Source organism: Muscardinus avellanarius (assembly GCF_963383645.1).
Source record: "Muscardinus avellanarius genome assembly, chromosome: 22".
Taxonomy (NCBI): domain Eukaryota; kingdom Metazoa; phylum Chordata; class Mammalia; order Rodentia; family Gliridae; genus Muscardinus; species Muscardinus avellanarius.
Genome location: NC_137808.1, coordinates 14,930,101 through 14,941,065, shown reverse-complemented (window position 1 = coordinate 14,941,065; position 10,965 = coordinate 14,930,101). Strand labels below are relative to the sequence as shown.

General features: G+C 58.2%; 1 protein-coding gene across 2 annotated transcripts in view; it reads left to right on the top strand.

The window, feature by feature from the left end:
- Positions 1 to 403: 403 nt before the first annotated feature.
- The window catches only part of IQSEC1 (IQ motif and Sec7 domain ArfGEF 1), a gene marked incomplete at both ends in the record, with an annotated part of 173,444 nt that continues 162,882 nt past the window's right edge, over positions 404 to 10,965 (top strand). Inside the window, one exon of one of the 2 annotated variants that reach the window (XM_080718132.1) lies at positions 404 to 645. Of the gene's footprint in view, positions 659 to 10,965 lie in introns of both variants that reach the window. The other variant, XM_080718131.1, reaches the window with a different exon arrangement.

Genomic DNA, 10,965 nt, shown 5'->3' with positions numbered 1-10,965 from the left:
TTGCGGGTCTAGGGATGGGACCCGGGGGCATTCAACCTCCGAGCTCCACCCCGGCCCTATTTCTTTTTTTTTTTTTTTTTTCCTTTTTAATCCTTTCTTTTGCAACCGGGTCTCCCTGAGTCGCCGAGGCCGGCCTCGAACCGCGATCCTCCCGTCTCGGCCTCCCCGGCGCTGACATGCCGAGCGCGCGCCCGGCTCCGAGTCGCCTTTATTTATTTATTTGTGATGTGTTATTTATTTAATTTTCAGTCTTTCCGGCCGGTGCCTGCCGTGCGGGCTCCACCCTGGGGCGCGCAGCCGGCCCCGCCCGGGGCAGGTGCAGGGCGGCCGGCTCCCTTGGGCGGCCCCCCCGGCCGGGCCGAGCATGGCGGAGCCCCCCCTCGCCGGGCCGGGCCTGGCGGAGCCCCCGGGGGCGGCCGGGCGGCTGCGGGCGCTCGGCCGGGTGGTGGCGGCGCAGCGGGAGCTGCTGGGGCGGCGGCGGCGGCGCATCGCGGAGCTGGAGCGGCAAGTGGCGCGGCTGAGCCGGGAGAACGCGGGCCTGCTGGCCGGACCGCGGGGGCCCCCGAGCAGGTGGGCGCGACGGGCCCCCCCCGGGACCCCCCCCCGGGACCGGGACCCCCCCCGGACCGGGACCCCCCCGGACCGGGACCCGGGACCCCCCCCCCCCCCCCCGGACCGGCTCCTCCCGCTGATCCCAGCCGGATTACCGGGCTATTCTGGACGCGGATTAACCGGGGTGGAGGTGGCCCCCCCAATACAGGATCCTGGGGGCCGCCGGGTCCCCGTTCTCGGTGAATTAACCCGGGATGGAGATGGGGTCCCCCCCACCCTGTCCCCAGGATCCTGGGGGCCGCCCGGTCCCGAGCGGGTGGATTAACCAGGGGTGGAGGTGGGCCCCCCATGCCCAGGATCCTGGGGGCTACCTGGCCCGGAGCGGGTGGATTAACCGGGGATGGAGATGGGGTCCCCCCCACCCTGTCCCCAGGATCCTGGGGGTCACCGGGTCCGGAGCAGGGCTCTCCTCCGGATGAATTAACCCGGGATGGAGATGGGGTCCCCCCCCAATACAGGATCCTGGGGGCCGCCCGGTCCCAAGCAGGTGGATTAACCGGGGATGGAGATGGCCCCCCCATACTCAGGATCCTGGGGGCCACCCAGTCCCAAGCGGGTACATTAACCGGGGATGGAGATGGGGTCCCCCCACCCTGTCCCCAGGATCCTGGGGGTCACCGGGTCCGGAGCAGGGCTCTCCTCCGGGTGCATTAACCCGGGATGGAAATGGGGGTCCCCCCCCATCCCCAGGATCCTGGGGGCCGCCCGGTCCCAAGCAGGTGGATTAACCGGGGATGGAGGTGGGGTCCCCCCCATGCCCAGGATCCTGGGGGCCACCCAGTCCTCGTTCTCCTCTGGGTGCATTAACCCGGGATGGAGATGGGGTCCCCCCCCCCGTCCCCAGGATTCTGGGGGCCACCGGGTCCGGAGCGGGGCTCTGCTCCGGGTGCATTAACCCGAGATGGAGATGGGGTCCCCCCTATCCCCCGTCCCCAGGATCCTGGGGGCCACCCGGTCCCCGTTCTCGGTGAATTAACCCGGGATGGAGATGGGGTCCCCCCCCCTGTCCCCAGGATCCTGGGGGTCACCGGGTCCGGAGCGGGGCTCTGCTCCGGGTGCATTAACCCGGGATGGAGGTGGGGTCCCCCCTATCCCCCGTCCCCAGGATCCTGGGGGCCACCCGGTCCCCGGTCCCCTCCGGGTGCATTAACCCGGGATGGAGATGGGGTCCCCCCCCCCCGTCCCCAGGATCCTGGGGGTCACTGGGTCCGGAGCGGGGCTCCCTCCAGCGTGGGCGCCGGGAGCAGTGCCCGGCCCCGCCCTGCGCCAGGGTGGTGTCCAGGGGCCCCCTCTCTCCCCGGGGGGGCGGCGTGGGGATCCAGACTCGGGCTGTCCCCCGAGAGCCGGCTGGGGCGCCGTGGCTGGACCGGCCTGCACAAGCGGGCGCGGTGTGCGGGGTGGGGGCGACGGGCACTGCAGAAGAGCGCAGGCTCCCCAGATGCAGGGGTGCCCCTGGTTCCCAGGGGCGGGGGGCCGGGCACCTGCTGTTTCCTGGCCCCCGGGCCGGGGTCCGGCCGCCGCCCCCTTGGGCCCTGGGCGGCGCCCCTGGGGTCCTGGGCTCTCTGGAAGGGAAGATGGTGTTCGCGGCTGGGCACGGGTGGGCTTCGTGGCCAGGGTGGCACGGTCCTGTCTGTCAGGGGGGGGGGTATCAGGCACCCCGAGCTCTTTCTCGACTGGTGTCTTGGAGAAAGCAGAGACCCCCGCTGCCTCTCTGCGCCCCTCTTTTGGCCCCGAGACCCCCATCGTGCAGTCCCTTCGGCGGTGGCAATGGGGGGGCACCTGGTCGCCGGGGCTGGCGTGCCCCCTCGCCCCCAAAGCTGGACTGGCCAGGTGAAGCCCCCCCGCCCCCCCAAGCCTGTATCCCCTCCTGAGCCCGCTTAGCACCCCCTTTGAGGAAGCGGGGTGGTGCGGCCATCTTGGCGAGCTGCAGGCTCCGACCCAGGAGGTCCGCGGCAGGCTGGAGAGGCGGGGTGGGGGCCCCCCGGCAGGCCCTGAGGGGTCAGGACACCCAGAGTCCCCTCAAGACAGAGCCAGCCCCGCTTTCCTGCCTTCGGTTCATTTCCCAGGTTTTTATTTTTATTTTTTTTTTGGGGGGGGTCCGACCTCTGTCCCCTGGCAGGGGACTCGAATGGCGTCCATCAAGGCCCAGGGCCTGCTCGTAAACTTGGGGTTCGTGAACTTGGGGATGTTGGCGGCTGCTTTTCAAAACATAGATTGGTCCTGGTAGTGGGCATGGTGGCACACGCCTGTAATCCTGGCGCTCGGGAGGCTGAGACAGGAGGCTTGTTGAAGGGTGGAGGCCAGCCTCGGCAATTTAGTGAGACCCCGTTTTTAAAATGAAAACGTTTTTGTAATCCAGTGCTTGGGAGGCCGAGGCAGGAGGATGATGGTTTGAGGCCAGCCTGGGCTACTTAGTGAGACCCTATTTCAAACTAAAAAATAAAATAGGGCTGTGGGTGTCGCTCGGAGGTAGAATGCCCCTGGGCTCCATCCCCAGTACCACACAAAATAAAATAAAATAAAATAAATATATATTAAAAAGGGCTGGGGTCGTAACTTGGAGGCAGAATACCCCTGCATTCAATCCCCAGTACCAATAATAGATGAATAGCCGGGCGCGGGGGCGCACGCTCGGAATCCCAGCACTCGGGAGGCCGAGACCGGAGGACCGCGGTTCGCGGCCGGCCTCTGCTGCTGAGCGAGGCCCTCGGCGCCTCGGTGAGACCCGGTTTCAAAATAAAGAATAAAAAAACAGGGCAGGGGGTGGAGCTCGGAGGTCGAATGCCCCTGGGTTTCATCCCCGGTACCACAAAATAAATAAATAAATAAATAGATAGATAGATAGATAGATAAATAAATAGATAGATAGATAAATAAATAAATAGATAAATAAATAAATAGATAGATAAATAAATAAATAAAATAAATAAATAAACAAAAACCTAGCTTGAACACGTTCCGCTGATCATCTGTGGAGCAATATGGTTGCTATGTAACCCCGCCCCGCTTTGAGAACTCTTATTAACCGCCTGCTGTATGCAGAAGCGGGGAGACGGGGAAGGAGAGACAGAAGAGGCGGGAACAGGAGCTCTGCGGGTCCCCGCTGGCGGTGGGCTGGCTACACCACCCTCCCGAGACTCTCCTAATTTATTTATTTTATTTATTTAGTCTATTTATTAAAGATATATATCTATATATCTATTTATTTATTTATTATTTAGATAGATATATATCTATTTATTTATTATTTAGATATCTATTTATTTATTTATTATTTAGATAGATATCTATTTATTTATTTATTATTTAGATAGATCTATTTATTTATTATTTAGATAGATCTACCTATTTATTTATTATTTAGATATCTATTTATTTATTTATTATTTAGATATCTATCTATCTATTTATTTATTATTTAGATATCTATCTATTTATTTACTTATTATTTAGATAGATATCTATTTATTTATTTATTTATTATTTAGATAGATATCTATTTATTTATTATTTAGATATCTATCTATCTATTTATTTACTTATTATTTAGATATCTATCTATTTATTTATTTATTTATTATTTAGATAGATCTATCTATTTATTTATTATTTAGATAGATATCTATTTATTTATTTATTATTTAGATATCTATCTATTTATTTATTAGATATCTATCTATTTATTATTTAGATAGATATCTATTTATTTATTATTTAGATAGATAGATCTATCTATTTATTATTTAGATAGATAGATCTATCTATCTATTTATTTATTATTTAGATCTATCTATTTATTTAATGTATCTATTTATTTGGGGGGTACTGAGGATGCTACCCGGGGGGCACTCTACCTCCGGGCGACACCCCCCCGCCCCAGCCCTATTTTTAATCTTTTTCTTTGGAAACAGGGCCTCGCGGAGGCTGGCCTCGAACCGCCATCCTCCCGTCTCGGCCTCCAGGCCCTGGGATCCCCGAAGGGCCTGGCTGGCTTGTCTGCGGGGGCCGCGCCCCGGCCCACCGTTCCTCCTCCTCGGGGGCCGGCCCGGGGGTGGCCTGCGTGCCCGGCCACGGTGCTGGACAGAGTCCCCGCGGGAGGACTTGGCTCCCCCCGCCGGCCCGCCATGCTCCTGCCTTTGGACGCCGCCGGTGGCCGCCCCAGTCTCCCGTCACCCCAAGGACTGAAGGTGCAGGGACAGGTGTGGGGCACAGACGGGGGGTGGCCGAGGGGCTTTGGACCGTCCAAGATGGATGTCTAGGCGTTCCGGGAGCTCGGACAGCCGTCCCCGCTGCCCGGATCACGGCGGGCCTCTGGTTTGGGGGGGAATAAAACGGTGGGACGGGGGGGGACGATGGAGGAGGCCCCTCGTCCCCGTGTCCCCGGGCCCTGCCGTTCCTGCACTCGGCTTTTCCCTGACGCTTGGTTGGCCGCATTCTAATAATCCGTGCCTTCGATGGCGTGGCCCCCCAGGCCCCCCGACAGAGGCTGGGCACCCGCGTGGGTGTGGCTGCCAGGGCGAAGCCCCCCGGAGGGGCCGGGTTGATGGGAACGCTCATTCTTTCCTGAAGAAAGTCAGATGGAACGCTGGGGAGGCTGAGATAGGAGGCCCGGCCTCCGTCACCTACGAGACTCTGACGCACTTAGCCAGACCCCGTTTCAAAGCACAAAATCCAAAGGCCTGGGGGGGGGGCGGGGGTTGTATCTTTTTATTTTTATTTTTTTCAGTACTGGGGATGGACCCCAGGGGCATCCGACCTCCGAGCTCCACCCCCGGCCCTATTTTTTATTCTTTATTTTAAAACAAGGTCTTTTTTTTTTTTTTTTTTTTTTGGTACTGGGGATTGGACCTGGGGCCAGCCATCGTGCCTCTGAGCTACACTCCCAGCCCTATTATTTATTTATTTGCTTATTAATTAATTAATTTATTTATTTATTTTCGCCGTGCTGGGGATGGAAGCCAGGGACATTTGACCTCTGAGCTACATACACCCCCCCACCCCCCGCCCTATTTTTTTATTCTTTATTTCGAAACCGGGTCTCACTGAGTCGCGGAGGGCCTCGCTAAGTAGCCGAGGCCGGCCTCGAACCCAGATCCTCCGGTCTCAGGCTCCCGGATGCTGGGATGACGAGCGCGCGCCGCCGCGCCCGGCTAAGCCCTTTTGATATCTATTTATTTGTGGTACCGCCGGTTGAACCCAGAGGTACGTACTGCCTTTGCGCCGCGCACCCCCCGCCCCCATCCAAATTTTATTTCTTATTGGGAAACAGGGTCTCGCTACTTGCCGAGGCTGGCCTCGAACCTGCGATCCTCCGGTCTCTGCCTCCCAAGACTGGGATTTAATTTAATTTAATTTAATTTTTTTTTTTTTTTTTGGAAACAGGGTCTTACTAAGTTGTTGAGGCTAAAGACTGCCGAGGCTGGCCTCGAACGCGCACCACCGCGCAGCTGCGACGCGTAGCACTCCTCCAAGCCGGGCCCAAGGGCTGGCGACTGGGAGCTCTTCTGTACAAATTCCTTTCCCCGCCTCTTAGCTAAGGGCGGTCAAGGGCTATTTATTTTCTTTTTCTTCCCCATCTGTGAGTGCGGCCGGGAAGCTGGTGGCAAGAGACATTGTGTTCATATCTCCATTAAATAATATTCTTGCTTTTCCCGGCCAGATAACAGCCTGTATCCCGCGCCGGGTCGGGAACGCGCCGCCCCCGGCTCTTGGGACGCCGGTTTGGGGTTTGGACCCAATAAATGTATTCGACTTGGAGCGAGAGTGGGGGAGCCGGTCTTAATTTTCCAGCAGATGGCGGCGGCCTCAGAAAGCCGAGGGAGTAGTAGTGTTAATTTGGAAACCCTCTCCCAGCCGTCTGACAAGCTAAGACAATTATTATTTTACGACCTGGGAAATAAATCAGGGAGCGCGTCTTCACGTAGCCGGAGCCGAGCAAAAACAGCCGGGTGGCGCGGAAACGGGGCGCCTCCGGTTTGCAAGGCCGTGGAAAGTTCTCTGGGGTTCGGGGGCGGAGGGGGGGGGCGCTGAGATCTGGGAAGCCGACGTGGCGGGGGCCGAATTGAAACCCGGGCACGGTGGCACCTGCCGGTCATCCGGAGGCTGAGGCAGGAGGATCGCCGGTTCGAGGCCGGCCTCGGCAACTTAGTGAGGCCCTCCGCGACGTAGTGAGATCCTGTTTCCAAATAAAAAAATAAATAAATAAAAAGGCGGAGAGTGTAGTTCGGAGGTAGAATGACCCCGGGTTCAATCCCTAGTCAAAAAAAAAAAAAAAAATCTACAGATAAAGCCACCGGGCCCTCCAGGTTTGGGGGGGCCTTGGGTGTGCTCCCCCCGACTGGGCTCAAGTGCGGGGCCCGGATGGGAATTCTCAGAAACCTGGCCCCCGCCCGCCATTGTGAGGCTCAGAAGATGGCCTCCGGGGACAAGGACAGTCAGGCTACCGCAGAGACTTCGGGGGATTTTTAATTAATTAATTTATTTCTGGGGTAGCCAGGCATGAAACGCTCGGGCGCATTCTACTTCTGAGCTGCCCCCTTCAGCCCTGCTTTATTTTTAATTTTGACACAGGGCCTCGCTAAATTGCAGAGGGCCTCACTAAGTTGCCGAGGCCGGCCTCGAACCCGCGATCTTCCTGCCTCGGCCTCCCAGCAGGCTCTGGGATCACAAGCCTGTGCTGTGTTCTGCCACACCCGGCAGGAATTTTGTTTTGACCCAGGGTTTTCAAATGTAAAGGAAAGAAGACAGAGCGCGTGTGCGCGTGTGCGTGTGCGTGTGTGTTGACCCACGCTCCTCATCCCAGCACTCAGGAGGCAGAGACCGGAGGATGGCGGTTCCTGGACAGTCTCACAAAAAGTAAAGAATTAAAAATAGGGCCGGGGGTGTAGCTGGGAGGTAGAATGCCCCTGGGTTCCATCCCCAGGACTGAGAAAGAAAAAAAGGAGACAGAGCCAGGCATGCTGGGGCACGCCTGTCGCCCGGGTATTTGGGAGGCTGAGAGGGGAGGCTGGCAGGCTCGAGGCCAGTCTCGGCAACTCAAGAGGACATTTCAGATCTGAAGGACAGCAGCCGCCGAGGGTGGGTGGTTGATGAGGCGGGGACCGGCGTGGGGCCTGGCATGGCATCCGGCAGGCCGGGACTCCGCCCGCCAGCCCGGCACCACGTGCGGTTCTTAGCGCGCCCCTCTCTCTGCGAGCAGTATTTTTAACTCCTACCATATGGCAAAAACATCCAGGGAGGAGACCGAGAATGCCAGGAGCCGTCCCGGCAGACGTGGCGCTCATGTTGCCGCCCCGGCCCCGGCTTAAGGACACGGCGAGCCGGGCGCCGTGGCTTACGCCTGGCATCCCGGCACTCGGGAGGCTGAGACGGGAGGATGGCGGGTTCGAGGCCGGCCTCGGCAAGGCGGTAGACTCTCAGCAACTCAGCTAGACCCTGTTTCGTATTCAAAAGTAAAATGGGGCTGGGGTGCAGCTTGGAGGTCGAACGCCCCCTGGGTTCCAGCCCGTCCACCCGTGCTGGGCGGGGAGATCAGTGGACTCCTGTCCTGTAATTGGCATTTGTGTGTGCGTGTGCGTGTGCGTGCGTGCGCGTGTGATACTGGGGACGGAACCCGGGGGCCTTCGACCTCTGAGCTCCACCCCCCAGCCCTACTTTTTATTCTTTATTTGGAAACCGGGTCTCACTGAGTTGCCGAGGGCCTCGCTAAGTAGCCGAGGCTGGCCTCGAACCGCGATCCTCCGGTCTCGGCCTCCCGGTCGCTGGGATGACGAGCGCGCGCCTCCGCGCCCGGCTTAAGGACATCACGGGCGGCTCCCAGCCCCCGGTCCTTCTGGCTGCGGCCATGCTGGGGAGGGGGCGGCAGAGAGGGAGACGGGGGACCCGGATACGGGAGGGGAGAGGCGGAGAATCTTGTGGCTGCGTCTCGAGGGGCAGAGGCGGCTGCCGTGTCTGGCTCCTCGCCGTCTTCCGGCTCAGCCTGTCATTAATTTATACATTTATTCCTTCGCCTCCCGCTCCTGCGAGCACCTCCCAGGTGCCAGCCTCCGGCAGGGTGACGGCGGGCACAGGGGGAGGCAGCCCGGCCCGGGGCGCCCGTCTGCAGGGAGGTGGGCAGCAGGGAGGGCGACGCTGGGCCTCGCTGTCGGCGGCGGGCGGCGACCCAGTGAGGACAGTGTGTCTTTGCGTTGGGGCGACTCCGCCTGACCCCGTCTTCTCCCCGCCCGGGGGACCCCGGCTTTGCCAAGCACCCGGTGTTTTCCAGCGCTGGGCCTGGCCGCCACCGCTTGGATCTGAAACCCGATTTTTTTTGTTGTTTTTTGCAATACTGGGGATGGAGCCCAGGGGCGTCCACCTCCAAGCTGCACCTCCAGCCCTATTTTTTTTAAATTATTTATTATTTATTTATTTATTTTGGTGGCACTGGGGTTCCTGGAAGCCCTTCCACCTCCGGGCTACTCTCCCAGACCTATTTTATATTTTTATTTGGAAACAGGGTCTCTTAAACCAGCGCGGCTGGCTCCGAACCTGCGCCATCCTCCTGCCTCCGCCTCCCCAGCGCGGGGATGACGAGCGTGCCCACCGCGCCCGGCGCTTTATTCTTTATTTTGAAACGGGGTCTCACTGAGTTGCAAAGGGCCTCACTAGGTAGCCGAGCCTGGCCTCGAACCGCGATCCTCCCGTCTCAGCCTCCCAAATGCTGGGATGAGGAGCGTGTGCCGCCGCGCCTGGCCCGATTTGAGTTTTTAAAGGAGGCATGGCTCGACAGGTGACAGGCAGCTTGGCCCGGTTCCCCAGGGCCCGGGGAGCAGGCTGGCTGGGGTCACCAGGCCCGGCCCCCGCCCCTCGGCTCAGAAAGCAGGTGCTTTGGGGCTATTTATAGACAGCCTGGCAAATCTTCTGATCTCGTTGACCACGCTGGCCTCCCCGGCCCGCAGGTGCAGACGTGAATCTGGAGACATTTTCTCGCCCGGCCTCCTCCTCGGGGACCAGCGAGTGCTGGCCCGGCCCCCTGTCGCCCCCTGCTCGGGATTTCTCTCTCCTTATAGAAGCAGAAAGGCAGGCCGGGTGTTAGGTGAGCACCTACTGTGTGCCGGGTGTTTTGTTTTTTTCTCCAGAGGAGAGTCGTTTACGTTATTCTGAAAAAGAAAGAAGTTATATATAGCCGGGCATGGCGGCGCACGTTCGTAACCCAAACATTTAGGAGGCTGAGACGGGAGGATTGCGGGTTCGCGGCCAGCCTCAGCAACGTAGCCAGGCCCTCTAAGTGTCCCACTAAGTTGTGGGGGGCCTCGCTGAGTTGCTGAGGCTGGCCGCGAACTTGAGAAGAACTTGTTTCAAAATAATAATAAGCAAGCCGGGCGCGGTGGCGCGCACGCTCGTCATCCCCGCGCTTGGGAGGCGGAGACGGGAGGATCGCGCGGGTTCGAAGCCAGCCTCGGCGACTTAGCGAGGCTCTCGGCAACTTAGTGAGACCCTGTTTCCAAATAAAATAGAAAATAGGTCTGGGGGTAGAGCCCGGAGGTAGAAAGCCTCTGGGTTCCACCTCCAGTACCACCAAAAAAAGAAAATAATAATAATAATAATAATAATAATAATAAGCAAAGAAAGCCAGGCATGGTGGCGCACGCTTGTAATCCCAGTACTTGGGAAGCTGAGACAGGAGGATCCGGGTTTGTGGCCAGCCTCAGCTGCTTAGCAAGGCCCTCTGCAACGCAGTGAGACTGTCTTTCAAAGTAAAAGAATAAAAGTAGCGCTGGGGGTGTAGCTCAGAGGTAGGATGCCCCCGGTTCAGTCTCTGGAACCTCCGCACACATTCCTTCAGGAGCTCAAGACATACCGAGCACAGATCCTGGCATATAGTACGTGGTCAATAAATACTGGTATCGTTATTGCTAGAATCAGCATTATTATGACCTACTTATTTATTTTTGGCACCAGGGATTGAACCCAGGGGCGTTCTACCTCTGAGCTACACTCCAGCCCTATTTTATTATTTTTTTAAATTTTGAAACAGGGTCTCACTAAGTTGCCGAGGGCCTTGCTACGTTGCTGAGACTGGCCACGCGGCCGAGACCCTCCTGTCTCAGCCTCCCAAGCGTGCGCCGCCACGCCCGGCCGTCTTTGATCTGAGACGTGGGCTCTGGCCGCCTTTGGCACCGGACTTGTTTGGAACCAAATAGTCACTCAATGAAATGTTCCAAGGTGCGGCCTCTTGCTGCGTGGAGACGCGCAAGGTGTTGTGGGGCGGGTCTGTGGGTGCTGAACGCCACAGGCCACGCGCGGCCTCCCCGCCATCGGGCCTGGCCTTGCACGACTGCGTAGGCGCCCCGCTTCTGGCTCCCTCGAAATGTC